This window comes from Sus scrofa, chromosome 4 (assembly GCF_054392235.1).
Source record: "Sus scrofa isolate SSC_HxYL_T2T_F1_AM1 chromosome 4, Sscrofa_HxYL_maternal_Yorkshire_Landrace_v2.0, whole genome shotgun sequence".
Classification (NCBI taxonomy): domain Eukaryota; kingdom Metazoa; phylum Chordata; class Mammalia; order Artiodactyla; family Suidae; genus Sus; species Sus scrofa.
The window spans coordinates 124,717,684-124,733,161 of record NC_139386.1 but is presented as its reverse complement, the minus strand read 5'-3'; the positions used below and the strand labels follow the sequence as shown (position 1 = coordinate 124,733,161).

The window sequence follows — 15,478 nt, the reverse complement described above, 5'->3', positions numbered from 1 at the left end:
AATAAAATGTTGTATGTTAGTTATGCCTCAGTAGAAATATGTATATTTTAAGTAACTTCCTCATGCCCTTGATTAAAAAAGATAAAAAGTGAAAATATGTGCGATCAGGAATGAGAAAGGGAATACAATCTCAGATTACAGTACGTAAAAGAATTAACAAAAAAAGTACTAAGTTTAACTCTACAAAATAAATTTTAAAATCCAAGTGAAATGGACAGTTCCTTAGTAAAAACGTAAATTACTAACATGTAACCATGCAAAAATATAACAACTCGAATCAGTTATTTACTTTAAAAGTCAGTCATTTCGTAAGGCATTAAGTTGGAACAGGCTCACAGCTGAATTTGCATCACCTTTAAAGTATAGACAATTCTGATATTTATTATTCAAACTAACCTGTACAAAAAGGAGAAAACTTCCCAACTTCATTTTATGAATCCACCCTAACCTTAATAAAACCTGAATAATAAAGAAAATTATATGCATTTTTAAGAATTGGTGGTTGCCGGGAAAGTTGGAAGAGAGGAAAGGTTGATTAGGCAGAGCACAGTGGATTTTTAGGATGCTGAAACTATCCTGAATGACACTGTAATGGAGATTACATGTAATTGTTTTAAGTCTAAAAGGGTTGAAGTAGGTGAAAATGAAAATACCACATACCAAGATCTAACTAATATAACTAAAGCAGTGCTTGGAAGGGAATGTATTGCACTAATGCTTATGTTAAAAAAAAGAAGAAAGGCGTCAATCATTTAAGTTCCACCTCCATAAACTAAAAAAAGGGACAAAATAATTACCTAAAGCAAGTCGTAGAAGGACACAATTAACATAAGGTCAGAACTCAATGAAATTGAAAACAGGAAAACAATAGAGGAATATTGATGAAACAAAAAACTCATTCTTTGAAAAGATCAATAAAATAATAAACTTCTAGAGTCACTGACAAAGAAAAAAAGAGAGAAGATACAAATTACCAGTATCAGGAATGAAAGAGGAGGTGTCATTCAAGATGCCACAGATATTAGAAGAATAATAAGGGGATTTCACGAATATCTCTGCAGACAGTAATTCAACAGCTTAGATGGAATGGACCAATTCAGGGAAAGACACAAACAGCTCAGTTTCACAGAATTTTAGTCCAAATGGCAAATACACTCAGAAAAAGCATGGCTCGGAATTCTTGCTTGTCTATCCAGGTTCAAACTTTTCTGAAATCTAGATTTTTTGCAAAGTATTTCTCAATAATGTATATACTTTATATATTTATAAACAATATACATGCCAAAAAAGCACTATGTGCAACTCTGGAGCAGTACATTTTAAAATCTTTCATATATATCTGTACAGAAGATGCGTTTATTGTATGTCATCCAAATTTTTAGTTGGTCTTTGTAGGATTATTTGAAAAACTTCTTCTGCCGTTAACAGACGCCACACCTGCTTGAGCATTTGACTGTCTTTTGTTGTGGATTCCTAAGCTCAGTAAAGGCAGATACTGTATCCTGTTTATCTCTAAGTCTGGGAGCTAACTCAGGGTCCTGGCCACAGTGAATGACGATGTTTAAGACATTGAAATTCTTAAGTGTTTTGTTGAAAATTCTTTCATTGTCTTCCCTAAGCAATGTACAAATTTACATTTCAACTGGAAGTCACTATGGTTTTCTAGTGGTTAGGATTCAGTGCTCTCTCTCAACCAGAAGTCTATAAAAGTTAACCTGTAACTGAATTTTTCCCAGCATTGGGCATTATCATTATTGGAAATTGTTTTTGATCTCATGGGAGAAAATAATTTATTTTTTAAAACTTCTTTCATCAGCAGTCATACTGAACTTTTTTCCTTATATTCTTTCTACATTTGTATTTCTTCGTTGACTGCGGGGTCTGTTTGTATATTTTTCAAAAGATATAGTGAACTGATGCCAAAACATTAAGAACAAAATAAAATGGCCAAGGATGAACAGAGAAACAATATTTATACTTGACAGATAATGTCATTAATATAAAATATTGTTGTCAATAAATAAGAAAATGATGTACAAATTAATGGAGAAAATTGGCCAAGAATATAAATAGTCTATTTTCAAAAGAGTATATACAATTTATAAATGAACATTCTTAAAATGTTTAATAAGGAAATACTATTGAGACAGACCTTTTCTTTCCCTTTCTCTCTTTCTTTCTTTCTTTCTTTCTTTCTTTCTTTCTTTCTTTCTTTCTTTCTTTCTCTTTCTCTCTTTCTTTCTTTCTTTCTTTCTCTCTCTCTCTCTCTTTCTTTTTCTCTTTCTCTTTCTTTCTTTCTTTCTCTCTCTCTCTTTCTCTCTCTCTCTTTCTTTCTCTCTCTCTCTTTTTCTTTCTTTCTTTCTTTCTTTCTTTCTTTCTTTCTTCTTTCTCTTTTTCTTACAATATCTAAGTTCTTGTGCGTTTTCTTTTTTTGCCTTTAAGGCTTCACCATTCTGAAATCATAGGTTATATCTGCCCTTGATACCAAGGTCTTATGCTTTCCTTTTTTTTCCACTTAACTCTTTAGTCTAAATAGACTTTTTTCTAGCACAAGAGTATTTTTTAAGTTTTATGTGTAGAGCTTTGCTCTCTTCTTTACAATGGCATTATTATCTTTGTGATTTTCTATCAAATAGACAGTATATAAGTTAGAGCAAATGAATGAAAGCCAATACTCTTTGAATTTATTGTAGTATCTGCATTGTAATCCTAGAACTTAAACACTCCACTTAACCCTTATTTGTAAAAATTGGGTTAAGCAGCACTCACTATAGTAATAAATTAAGCCACTTGGAGCTCTCAAATAATCGACTTCTTTTTGAGAGTCAGAAGTGTTTAATAATAAGATCTCAGTAGAGAATATCTAGGTTCAAAGCCCAGCTCGCTCACTTAACAGTTGTGTGATCTTGGAAACGTATCGTATTTGCCTTCCTGGGACCTCTGTTTTCTCATCTTTTACATATAATGCAACATAATATAATAACTTTTTTGTTTAGTTGACCTGCCATGACTAGTACATCACCTGCAGAAGCAAAAGTTTTATTTTTGCTCTTTTTTTTAAATTTTTGCCAATATAATAAGTAAAAATAGGTATTTTCTTACTTTAATTTGTATTTTATGAATAATAGTGAGATTAAAAAATACTTTCTTAAATTTATTTTCCATTTAACTTCCTTTCATATCAATTATTTTTTTCTGTTATTTTCCCAATTTTCTGCTTGATGGTATCTTCTTTAAAAAAAATTTTTTTTTCATGAGTTCCCATCGTGGTGCAGTGGAAATGAATCCAGCTAGGAACCATGAGGTTTCGGGTTCAATCCCTGGCCTTGCTCAGTGGGTTAAGGATCCGGAGTTGCCAGTGAGCTGTGGTGTAGGTCGCAGACACGGCTCGGATCCCGTGTTGCTGTGGCTATGGCGTAGACTGGCAGCTACAGCTCCGATTGGACCCCTAGCTTGGGAACCTCTATATGCTGTGAGTGCGGCCATAAAAAGACAAAAAAAATTTTTTTTTTTTTTTCAAAATTAGATTTAGAGAGGGTAAGGAGGAAAAAAATTCTTATCTCAGTCTTAGGTCATATGGAAATGAAATCCTATCTCTAATCCAAGGATAAAGAAATATATCCCTTTTAAGTAACCACCATTTCAAATCATCACAATGAATAAAATCATGACAGTTGTTCTCAGAATTTTATTTGAGGTTGGTTAGGTTTATATTGTTACATGAACTGGAATAGTCTAGAGCAGTGGCACTCAAATCGCGATTTCATAAACTGACAGCATCCGCATTGCATGGAGCTTGTTGGAAATGAGCAATCTCAGGCCCAGTCCCTGCTGAAATACAATCTCCATTTTAACAAAATTCTAGGTGATTTATATGCAAGTTGAAAAATACTAGTAGAGATAATGCAGTAAGATAAAAACTCAATATAAGAAACCCCTCCTATCTGTTAATATACTAGCCCCTTCTATGTCATTGGGTGGCAGATATTTTCCAGGTCTCTAATCTGGGTGTATTTTAAAAATTCGTGGTCTCTTTGCCATACATTTGCCATACATTTAAAAACTCTGTATTCAGGAATTCTTACCCTGTTCTTTCTGAATTCATGAGTCTTGGCCTCTTATAAGAAGCTCACTCATCTCAAAATCATACAAATATTTTGTGCTGTATTTTCTTTGGATATTTTCCTTGAGAAAAAATACTGCTTATCCATGTGACTAACTTTTTAAATAAGAAGCAAAACATAATAAATTTTAAGAGATCTGAATGGGTAGTTAATTTATTATGCATGGTAGGTTGTTTTATCCTAAGGCAACTTTTTTATACCTCATGTTCACTGGATTATTGGAGGATATTTTTCCAGATGCTTTCAAAGCCATTCCAGCCAAGAATCTGAGGCTGTCTGGAGAATAACTATTAGAATGAAGCAAAGAAAAAAAATAATAATGTATTGGGGAAATAAAATTTTAAAAAAAGAATGAAGCAAAATATTTTAAATGAACAGATCAGTGAACTAAATGTAGCATGATATTATCAGGATGAACTTGGTCCTTTTTTTTTTTTTGGACTCTGGCCTAAGGTAAATGTGAGAATTTTACAGGCTTTCCAATAGTAACCGAAACAATATTGCAGAATCATGATTTGCATGTTCCGACATAGCTGCGTGATTCATTGCTACTTAGTCATTCTCGAACCAGGTGAGAAGAGTGGTTTAAGAACTGATTGTTTATGGACTATACAGGTCTGCAGTATGTCTGTTTTTGAAGGCATTGTATTGTGATATTTAAGAGTTCAGACTCTGGGCTCCAACTGCCTGGGTTCACATATCAGCTCCACTGTTTGATAAAGCTGTGTGTCTAGTCAGTTAGGTCACTCCACCTCCTCTGGTTTGGTTCTTCATCTGCAAAAGGAGGATAATAATAGCATCCACACCAGAGTATGGTTTAGGGGGTTAAATCAGCGAATATTTATAAAGTGCTTAGTTCAGCCCTGGCACAAGTATGCTCTAAGGACTATTATTTTTTTTCTGAACAGGAATGCAAACCATATTTGTGGTTAGACAGGACCGATATGTTTAGATAAAAATAGCTATTTCAGATGAAAAAGAGGGATGTCATTCTGGAAATTTCTTAACATTAAAAATTAATAGACAGATAACAGGTTTTTCCCCCCTTGGGGTAAATCCGTATGGAAATAAAAACAAGAAAATGTCTTTAAGTATCAGTGACGCTCTGTCCCTCTGCCTAACATACCCACCATTTCTAGGAGGCCTTTTTTCTCTCTGCTCAACAGCCCTCTTTCTGAAAAACAGGGACGTACAAAAACATAACCTCCAATTAAATCTCCTGAACTTTGTTTGTTACTTAACAAATAGGTTTGGGTATTGCGAGCATATTCGCTTATTATATTCTACAGTCACCAATATAGTTTCAATAATAAAAACAAATGAGGTTTTCACTCTTAAAGTGACCATTACTTTTTATAATGAGGAGACATAGTCTTCCTTTGACTTGACCATTTTGTCTTGTTAACATCTCTGTTTCCCCTCCTTGCACTCTATCATAATAAAGCTTTTACAGGAAAGGGGGGGGGGGGGGACCACCACCAACAAGAATCACTGCTCTTAAGGGAAGTAGGAGACAGTGATTGTTAAGGATATCAAACTGGATAGCATGTTTTATGTCCAGCTTCTTCCTGCTGCATTTTATTGTTACTAAAATAAATATCGGCTCCTAAAGCCTTATGAAAGTATATAAGTAGCCACATAAATCTGGCTATGACTACGTAATCCATCTCTTTAGAGAGAAAAAGAATGGTCCTCCAAGAGTTGTGCCAATATCCTGCCTTAATATCCTCAGACTTTGGTAGACTGCTTTAGCAACAAATTTGAAAATAGTTCTGAGGCTATATTTAAAGTTTGAAATTGCACCTACTTTTGTTCCATTTCACAGTAGTTACCGTGCAGATTGTTCCATTATTTCTCAAGTTGTAAAGTAATTTTACTGAAAATTTTCAAAACACTTCATTGGCGCAAGCTAAAACTGCATTTTGCTTACAACCAAACGAAGCAACATTTTTGCCATCCAAACCCATTATTACTTTCTTTCCTAAACGGTGAAAAGAAAAAAATCAGAATATGTATTTTCCCCTTAGACAGTGAAACTTCTCCCTGAGGTGCACATCTGATGTTTGAGCCTGATTTTCAAGCTGAAAACTCCAGCGGCAGACCCCAGACCAAGTGGAGAGGTGGATTTTGTCATTTCTTATCTCTGAGGCTCTGCATACCCAAGCCCAAACATAAAATAACAAGATGAAAACACTACGTGTGCGGCTCATTTAGGGAACAGAAAACTCATCTTCTCGTACCCTATGTGTTTTCATGGAAATCAAATTGCAAAAGAAGACTAGATTTCTCCAAGTGTGCTAATATGGAAACACTGCATTGGTAAAGCTGGAGAGAAAAACATCAGGTCTCAGTGCCTCCAGTTTGCGAGCTGTTTGTGATGTGCTTTTTACACCAGGGGTGTGGAAAGACTGAGCAAAATATGTTTTAAAAAATAACATGGTTAGCTTTAGGTAGTTTTTATGCCGTGAACCCTCGAGGTTCTTCTAGGTACAGACAGCTTCTCTAAGAACAGTGGTTTTTAGAGAACCTCTTGTACTTTCCCTCTTTTATTATTTTTTTTTCTTTCTTTGTCTAGGTTATTTATTTTTTTAACTATTTTTTTTTTTGTATGATTAGCTTATAGCTCTGTAGTTCCAGCTGTTTCATTCTGTAACTCTAAAACCCTATCGCTGGGGAGTTCTGTGTAATTGCCCATAATATGTACCACATTATCCATTTCAGGAACTGTGCTGAAAGACAGTAGCAATAAGGGGGTTTCTAAAGGCAGTCTGGTTTACACTAATGGACCTAACAGGAAGGAAATGCAATTTGAAAGAAGCTGATGCATATGTTCTATTGCTGAATATAATGTTTGATTTAATTATTAACTGTCAGTGATGGAGAGGCAGATCCTGTTCAGCCCTACTTAGAGTACAGCGTTTTGCATTCAAAGAAAAAAAAAAATGACAGAAGTTTCATCTTTCAACCCATGACTGAACAGAAGCCTATGATCCTTCTTTCCACGAACAAATCACAGCTTTCAAAATTACCTTTACTTTAGGTATAAGTTCAGCGATCAGAATTTCTAGCTAGTGTTTTCTTTTGGGGGGGATGGAGGGGGAACCAGTATCATGCATGAAAACTTTCTCTGAGAAGGGGTTTTGAATTAAAGACAGAGTCCTGGTCTGAGTCCTTTTGTAAATCTCCTTCCTCTTGAGGAGTCCACGGTGTGTGGACTGGCAGAAGACGTTTTCGTGAGGACCACTGAAACACATAGCTCTCTTTGGCTTCCTCTTTTTCCCAGAATGAAGGATTTGGCACTCCGTTTCCATCCAGTTCTTTTAATTGACATTTTGTGACTTCCTCTCAGGCGGTCCCTTGCCTTAAAAGCCCCTAATTATGTGTGGAAGGCAGAGAGCAAGATGGTAAAGAACAGATTCATTAGCGAGCAAACATATTCATGTCTCTTCTTAGTTTATTCCTACCTTGGTACCAAATGACCTGATATATACAAAGACATGGACGTCAGCCCACTGAGTTTGCAAGGGAGCTCAATGGACGAAATGCTCTAGTGGGTCAGTCAGCTGGAAAAGAGTGGTTTTGTACCATGTGTAAACAGAATAATGGAGCCATGTAATTTTAGTTGTGCATTTTATATCTATCTGGTGAGCTGATGATCTTTGACACTAGCCTAGGCAGATGCATAACTGGGGCCGAAATTAAACAATAGTGCCGATATTTGGAGCTCATCCAAAATGCTCTCTCTTGTTTATGTAAGTGGCTCCAACGTCATTATTTGATCCATAATTTCTCATTTTTTATTACACATATGTTCTTGCATCTAACAGCACACAACATCAACTCAGTGGGAGGCATTTTTCTTTACGATTGCGAAAGGAATTGTTTATTTTTGTCATGAGAATAATAGAAAGCAATGAAGCTTCCTGGAAGTACAATACCACAATTCAAATGTCTAATTGATTTAGACAGATTAAGGAAAAAATATAGGGCCAGTCTATATTTTTGTTCTCTCGAGCAGCCCAAATGTCTTATTTGAGTGTTTCCATTCTTATTCTAGGCTGAGGGATTCACTATTTTAGTTATGAATGACGGGGATCTGGCTCATGTAGAATTATTACTAAACTGATAGAGTTTAATTCTAATGTTCTCAATTCTAAGGAATTTAGAAGAATATAATTTATCCACCCAAGTGCCTATGAAAGCAGTGCTTGATGAACTTGAAAAGGTTTGAAAGCTCAGTTCCTCGAAGCATATTAATCACAAATACTGAATAATGCTTCTCAACTACCATCATTTAAATCGAGCCATATAATAGCCACGCTTTCATTTTTTTTCCCATACTGTATAGTTATATAGATTTGATACTTTCTCAAAGATGATTTAATAAGACCTTAAATCTTTCACACTTTTGTAGAAAATACTTTTCTGCTAGGCACCATTGTCCTTAAAAGCAGCCATGTAATCCATGTACATAAAACACATCATATGTACATTTATAATTGTAAATGAATATAAAATCATTCTGAACAATAATGGAAAAGTAAAGTATAACTATCATACATTGTATTGAGTTGTCATTTGTTTTTTCATTTTGTTTGTTTTTTTTTTTTTTTCCTTTTAAGGCCAAAGCTGTGGCATATGGAAGTTCCCAGGCTTGGGATGGAATTAGCATTACAGCTGCCAGCCCATACCATAGCCACAGCAATGCCAGATCCGAGCCATATCTGCGACCTACACCACAGCTCACAGCAACACCAGATCCTTAACACACTGGGTGAAGCCAGGGATGTCACCTGAGTCCTCACGGATACTAGTCGGGTTCGTTACTGCTGTGCCTCAACAGGAACTCCTGTTGTAATTTTAAGTAATTACACATTTTTTGCCTTTTTCTTAGAGACGACTGTTTCATATTGGTAGTTATAGGCTTAAACTTGATTTTCAAATGGTGAATGATTTGTTTTTTTCTTTTTACCCACACCTGCATAAAACTTCCTGTATATGGAAGTTCCCAGGCTATAGAGGTCAATTCAGGAGCTGCAGCGGAGGCCTACACTGCAGCCATGGCAACTACATCTGACCAGTGCCACAGCTTGTGATAACGCCGGATCCTTAACCCACTGAGCGAGGCCAGGGATCAAACTCATATCCTTGCAGAGACAACATCAGGGGCTTAACCCACTGAGCCATAATGGGAACTCCCTGTTTGAAATATTTTTAAGTGTTCAGAGAAAAGTGTGGATTTGAACCATGGCCTGCCTATCCTTTTCAACATTCAGAACTTTCATTAGTGATATCTGTCTTATCTTGTTGCCAAAGTGGGATATTTGCTCCCAGATTTGGATAGTCACCCTCCAATGCACAGGACACACAAGTGCTGTGTAATCCCTGTGGAAAATGTAATATTTCAAGCCTGCTTATAAATGCAATAGTTTAAAAATGGCCATGAGAACCTACAAAATGGGACTGAGGTCATTTCAGAGGGTACAGTGACACACCTTGGGACCGATGGGAAATTATTCACTCCAACACTAAGGGCTCTGTTTATAAATATAATGCAAATATTTGACTGTGCAGGTGTATCTTCATTTTGAATCTGATTCCGGCAGGCAGCAAAACAGGTGTTCCGGCTGCATGCTAATTAGGAAAAAGAACATCTGAAATATGCATCTGCACACTGGCATCTGGGCAGAGATTGTCTGGACACATTCTCAAGTGCAGAGTCTTAGAAAAATGGGCCACTTTTGCTTTACTTGGTACTGTGAGGCGTATTTTGCATATGGAAAAACTCAAATGCTCCATCCATTAGGGACAGCTACTACATACGTATGGCAGATGAGGCAGCCAGAATGCAGACACAGACTAACAAGCTGGTGAAGTTTAAGACAACTTGGTGAAAGTTTCTAGGTTTTCTGGAAGAGTAAAGCGTTCCCTGACAACAGGATTGGATCTCTGGGAAGGTAGAGGGCAGGGGTTGTCAGAAGGAAAGCAGAGAGATGGGTGATGTTTATGCAAAAGTTTCCTATTTTGGGTCCTTCATTTAGTTCTCGTCACTTTTTAAATTTTAATTCCTCCCTTTTTCCTCCTCAGGGACACCTCTGCTCTTTTCCTTCTTCTTAAGATGAGAACTGAATCTTAGTTGATGGGATTTTCGGAATACAAAAATATGGTGAGTTGGATTAATTAGACTATTTCACAGAAACTTCACTGCCTTCAGTTATCCTCCTGACAAAGATAAATGCAAATTCTTACAGGATCATCAACTCAAGTCACATTTTCTAGATACCTTCCTATAGGTGCAAGACAACTAAAGTAGCATAATAAAGAGGGAAACGGCTTTTTAAAAAAAATGAACAAATAGAAGATATGCTGTAAAATGTATTCATAGCTCCTGGAATTTGTTCGGTTCTGAATTTTTATTTGGTCCATCTGCCCTACCATATATTAATACCACAACTTGTCTCAGAGATATGCATTTCTATACTTAAATATTTACATTGGATTATTATGCTTTAAGTGGATAGTTGTGCCTATTTAAGTTTCAAATTAAAGTTATCCAGAGAAAGAAATAATTGCACCCTTCAGTCCATAAAACTAAAGTACAAAGTTTGACCATATATTAAATGCTCTGACTTTTATTCATTAGCAGAGGCAGAAGCTCTATGGGAAACAGTCACAACCGCAGTGGTCTCTCCTCGACCAGAGGCCACGACTGCTCACCTCCTTCCCAACGTCAGCTCCAGTGGGGCTTCTGTTAAATTCGAAGTCTTCTGGTGGCTGAGAAAAAGATTCAGGAGTTCCTGTCATGGCTCAGTGGTAACGGACCCAACTAGTGTCCATGAGGACATGGGTTCAATCCCTGGCCTCACTCGGTGGGTTAAGGATCTGGTGTTGCCATGAGCTGTGGTATATAGGTCACAGACACAGCTCAGATCCTGCCTCACTGTAGCTGTGGTGCGGGCTGGCAGCTGCAGCTCCAATTCAACTCCTAGCCTGGGAATTTCCCAGATGCCATGGGTTCAGCCCTAAAAAAAAGACCAAAAAAAAAAAAAAATTTAGTGGACAGTAAAATCTACATTATTTATTTATTTATTTATTTATTTATTTATTTATTTATTTATTTTTCCCACTGTACAGCAAGGGGATCAAGTTATCCTTACATGTATACATTACAATTACATTTTTTCCCCCCACCCTTTGCTCTGTTGCAACATGAGTATCTAGACAAAGTTCTCAATGCTATTCAGCAGGATCTCCTTATAAATCTATTCTAAGTTGTGTCTGATAAGCCCAAACTCCTGATCCCTCCCACTCCCTCCCACTCCCTCCCCCTCCCATCAGGCAGCCACAAGTCTTTTCTCCAAGTCCATGATTTTCTTTTCTGAGGAGATGTTCATTTGTGCTGGATATTAGATTCCAGTTATAAGTGATATCATATGGTATTTGTCTTTGTCTTTCTGGCTCATTTCACTCTGGATGAGATTCTCTAGTTCCATCCATGTTGCTGCAAATGGCATTATGTCATTCTTTTTTATGGCTGAGTAGTATTCCATTGTGTATATATACCATATCTTCCGAATCCAATCCTCTGTTGATGGACATTTGGGTTGTTTCCATGTCCTGGTTATTGTGAATAGTGCTGCAATGAACATGTGGGTGCATGTGTCTCTTTTAAGTAGAGTTTTGTCCGGATATACGCCCAAGAGTGGGATTGTGGGGTCATATGGAAGTTCTATGTATAGATTTCTAAGGTATCTCCAAACTGTTCTCCATAGTGGCTGTACCAGTTTACATTCCCACCAACAGTGCAGGAGGGTTCCCTTTTCTCCACAACCCCTCCAGCACTTGTTATTTGTGGATTTATTAATGATGGCCATTCTGACTGGTGTGAGGTGGTATCTCATAGTAGTTTTGATAAAATTACATTTTAACAACATGTGTTAAATTTATCCAAATGTGTTACAGATTTTTTTTTTTAATTCTAAGCACTGTGTGTTCTAGCTAAGGCCAGTGTTTTGTTTGTGAGAAATGTTCGCTTTTTTAATTATCAGAGAAGAACGTAGCATCTTAAAAAAATACCTCTCAGGATGCTACAGTTTTCCAAAAGTCCACTCTAACAACAGCAGTAGTAATAAAGTGTAGGCATTAAAATGATGCAGTTGGACGTAAGGTACAAAGAAGCTCCTTATTGCCATGAGTCCCATCACTCCCCACCTAGATGGCATCCCCATGGCTGGGTCCCTTGACACCTACTCCTGCTTCAAGCCTAGTGCAAATGACACTGATTCCATAATTTTTCTCCTTATAACTCTAACTGGCAATCAAATCAGTTCCTCATTTGAAAACTTAGGGCATTTAATTCATATTGCCAGAGAGAGAGAGAGAGAACAAGAATTATGGCTTCAGTGACACTGTAACATCCAAGAGAGAGACTTTCAATGTAAGGATTAAAAAGAAGAAGGACCTGGCATATAGCACATTGAAATAACATTGAATTGCTTTATTCAGTTGCTTCAAATCTTCTTCTTAGAAACAGTTGTGTAAAAAAGGATGGAAAGTTTTATTTTACTACTTTCATCCTGAAAATGTCCTATTCTCCTTATTTGATTAAAATTTGTAAGGGGATTTGAAATGAATGGGTTTTCGGTTAGGAAGGCAGGCAGATCCTCCCTACAGAAAGTTTTGTGTGACCTTCTGCTCTGACTGCCTTTTCCATACAACTCCCAGTGGCTGCAGAGATGACCGGTTGTCACGGGTATGACCTGTGTAAACATCTTTAGCTGGGTTTGTGGCAAGGGAGTCTTGTCCTATGTCATTCTCTTGTAAGGGGGATGGTCACCTGTATTATTTGGCAGCAGGTGGAATGGGCACATACCAAGAGAAGTTATTATCTGCAAGTAGAATAACATGGATTGAGGCTATGTTGTGGGTGAATAAAGGTAAAAGACACCACAGACATGATGGGAGCTCGCATCTCGCTGAATATGGTTTCTAGCTTTTTATGAAGAGCTGAAGTTCCGTGATAAAGCCATATTAAGCGCGTGCGGGCTTGGTGATCAAGTTCCTGAAATACACGTTATAAATGACCAAGTTCTGCAAAGGAAGAACATCCCAAGTCTGTAGATGCCTGTGTGTTTTAACCGTGCGTGTTCACATAAATCAGTTTGAGCAGAAAGAGAGTGAAATCAAATAATCTTTTTCTCTCAAATAGCCAATTCGCTTTTGGCTGAGGCCCTTCTCTCCCTCCCCCACCCCAAACTGCTTTGCCTCCATTGCACCGCCCAATTTAGGTTTTTTAAAAAAAAGAGTAAAGTGTAAGAAAAAGAGAAAAACAAACGGCGTTCCAGAAATCCTGTGAGTCTACATGGTAGAAGAAAATTTGTGGTGTTTGGCTTCAAAGAAGGAAAAAAGAATAAATTAAGAGTCTCAGAGAGAAGGGAAAATCTCTCTGTATCGTCCTGAACACTTCTTGCCGAGAGCAGTGCTTATCGAGCAAGTGACCTTTATGAGATTATTGTTTATGATCACTCAGCGTGTGCCAAGAGTAGCAGGAAAGAATATTCCAATTTATTTCAAAGGTTACATATCAAAATTGAATATGCGGTACAAGCACATTATCATATGATGTAAGTTTACATGAGACGTTGGAGGTGAATCATACCATTGTTTCCCCTCATCCCAGTGTGTTTTGAGTTCTGTGCTGTGAAACATGCTCCTTTTACGTCTTAAAATAGACTCTAGTGCTGTGATGCAAATAAGGAAAAAGAGTTGTTGTTGTTGTTGTTGTTGTTGTTTCTCCAACTGAGAAACTTGGTTCAAGCATGAAAGATCTGTGAAATTATTTCCTTGATGTATTTCATCCAACATTTACTTTCAATTCTAATTTTATAACCCAGTCATCGCTGTCCTCTTGTAAAGTGCTTAATAGCAGTTGAAAGAACAATAGGAAAAAGTCACAAGGAAGTGGCCGGGGGTGGGGGGTCGGGGGTGGGAGCACGAGAGGATTCTGCTTCTAAGAAGGAAGGGAAATCGCAGAAAGGGGGCATATTTTTTCCCTGCCCAGAAAAAGGCTTTTGCGGGAGGCACCTGTACATTTTGCTTCCTTCAGTTTTCCTGTGCATGCAACTTAATGTTTTCGTTCAATAAGTCTGCTCATCCTCAACTTTATCACTTGGCACAGAGTGAAACACAAACCAGGGTCTCCTCTCCTCTTCCTTTCTTCTCACTTCTCAAATTCACTTGTCAGAGAAACTCCAGTTCAGGGTTGCCCACAGCTAACCTCATTTCTTTCTTTAAATCTGTCACTTGGACAAAGAATATCATTGTCTCGTGGGGTGAAGAAGCAATTCTTGAAATCCGCGGATCCATCTGCAAACGTTTGCTTAATGTCTTCTAGAGCCACAGCACACTGGTGTCGGAGTTCAGCATCCAGGCAGTGACTTTATCCTAGGAGCAAGAAAAAGAAAGAGAGCAAACATCTTCTCATTTTCCTTTTATCTCCTGACTCCTAAATCCTCCCCAGGAATTGCAGACATGGTAGAAGAGCATGACAGATGGCTCCTCAGGCAGGGCTGCTGCACAAGTGCCCCTGGAACACAAAACATTCCCCCCCCACACCCCGAACCTGGGAATTTTAAATCAGGGCTCTCTGTGATTAAACTACACATACATTTTGAACGGGTTGCACAAGAAGAGTCTAACACATCATCTTCCGGCATCACAGCCCCTTTAAATAAGAGAATCTGAATAGCTCCTGCAGCTTCTGAAATGCCCTCTCATCTTCTCCGTCTCTAATGCCTACCTTCACAGGGATGTCGGTGGGTTCCCGCAGTAACTGACATCTCGGCTTGCTGGGACTTCAAAGCCAAACTTGGCGTTTTGTCTGGTGAAAGGGAATTTAAAGAAGGACAACAAAGAAGCAGATAGAATGCGGAAACTTGATCTTGAGATAAACAACCTGAAGGACTTTGTGCAGAAATAGAAAGTTGCATCATCCCAGGAGAAAGCCCAGGCAGGACGCTCAAACTGTAAATGGCTCCACCTCCACCAACTTGTAGGTTTCACAGGCCTGTCACTCAGCCCTGATCTTGTAAGAGATCAGGTGTTAGACGATCTTCTCCTTCTATAGCTGGCAAGTAGGGATAAGTGATTCCACTCTTCCCAGACCAAAGTTGGTGTGCTGCCTCATCACAGAAGCCGTCGATCTGGTTTTTTCCTTCATTTATTCACCCACTCAATAAATGTCTGTCAGGACACTTTATCTCATTTAAAAGTATCCTATTCCTATTTACAAGTGAAGAAATTGGGGCTCAAAGAAATTCACTTCTTGTCCAAATCACAAATGGGTGAGAGCTAAT

General features: G+C 37.7%; 1 protein-coding gene and 1 long non-coding RNA gene across 8 annotated transcripts in view; one reads left to right on the top strand and one right to left on the bottom strand.

The window, feature by feature from the left end:
* Positions 1 to 15,478, top strand: part of LOC102158069 (uncharacterized) — a 532,572-nt gene that overhangs the window by 361,495 nt on the left and 155,599 nt on the right. Inside the window, exon 3 of the mRNA XM_085023887.1 lies at positions 10,212 to 10,290. The gene's annotated coding sequence lies outside the window, so the exon portion shown is untranslated. The remainder of the gene's footprint in view (positions 1 to 10,211; positions 10,291 to 15,478) is intronic.
* Positions 11,202 to 15,478, bottom strand: part of LOC110260439 (uncharacterized) — a 71,899-nt gene continuing 67,622 nt past the window's right edge. For 4 of the 7 annotated variants that reach the window (XR_014844681.1, XR_002343741.2, XR_014844678.1 and 1 more), the window contains one exon: positions 11,202 to 14,567. This is a non-coding gene — a long non-coding RNA (uncharacterized LOC110260439). Of the gene's footprint in view, positions 14,568 to 14,922; positions 15,004 to 15,478 lie in introns of all 7 variants that reach the window. The other 3 variants (XR_014844676.1, XR_014844679.1, XR_014844682.1) reach the window with 3 other exon arrangements.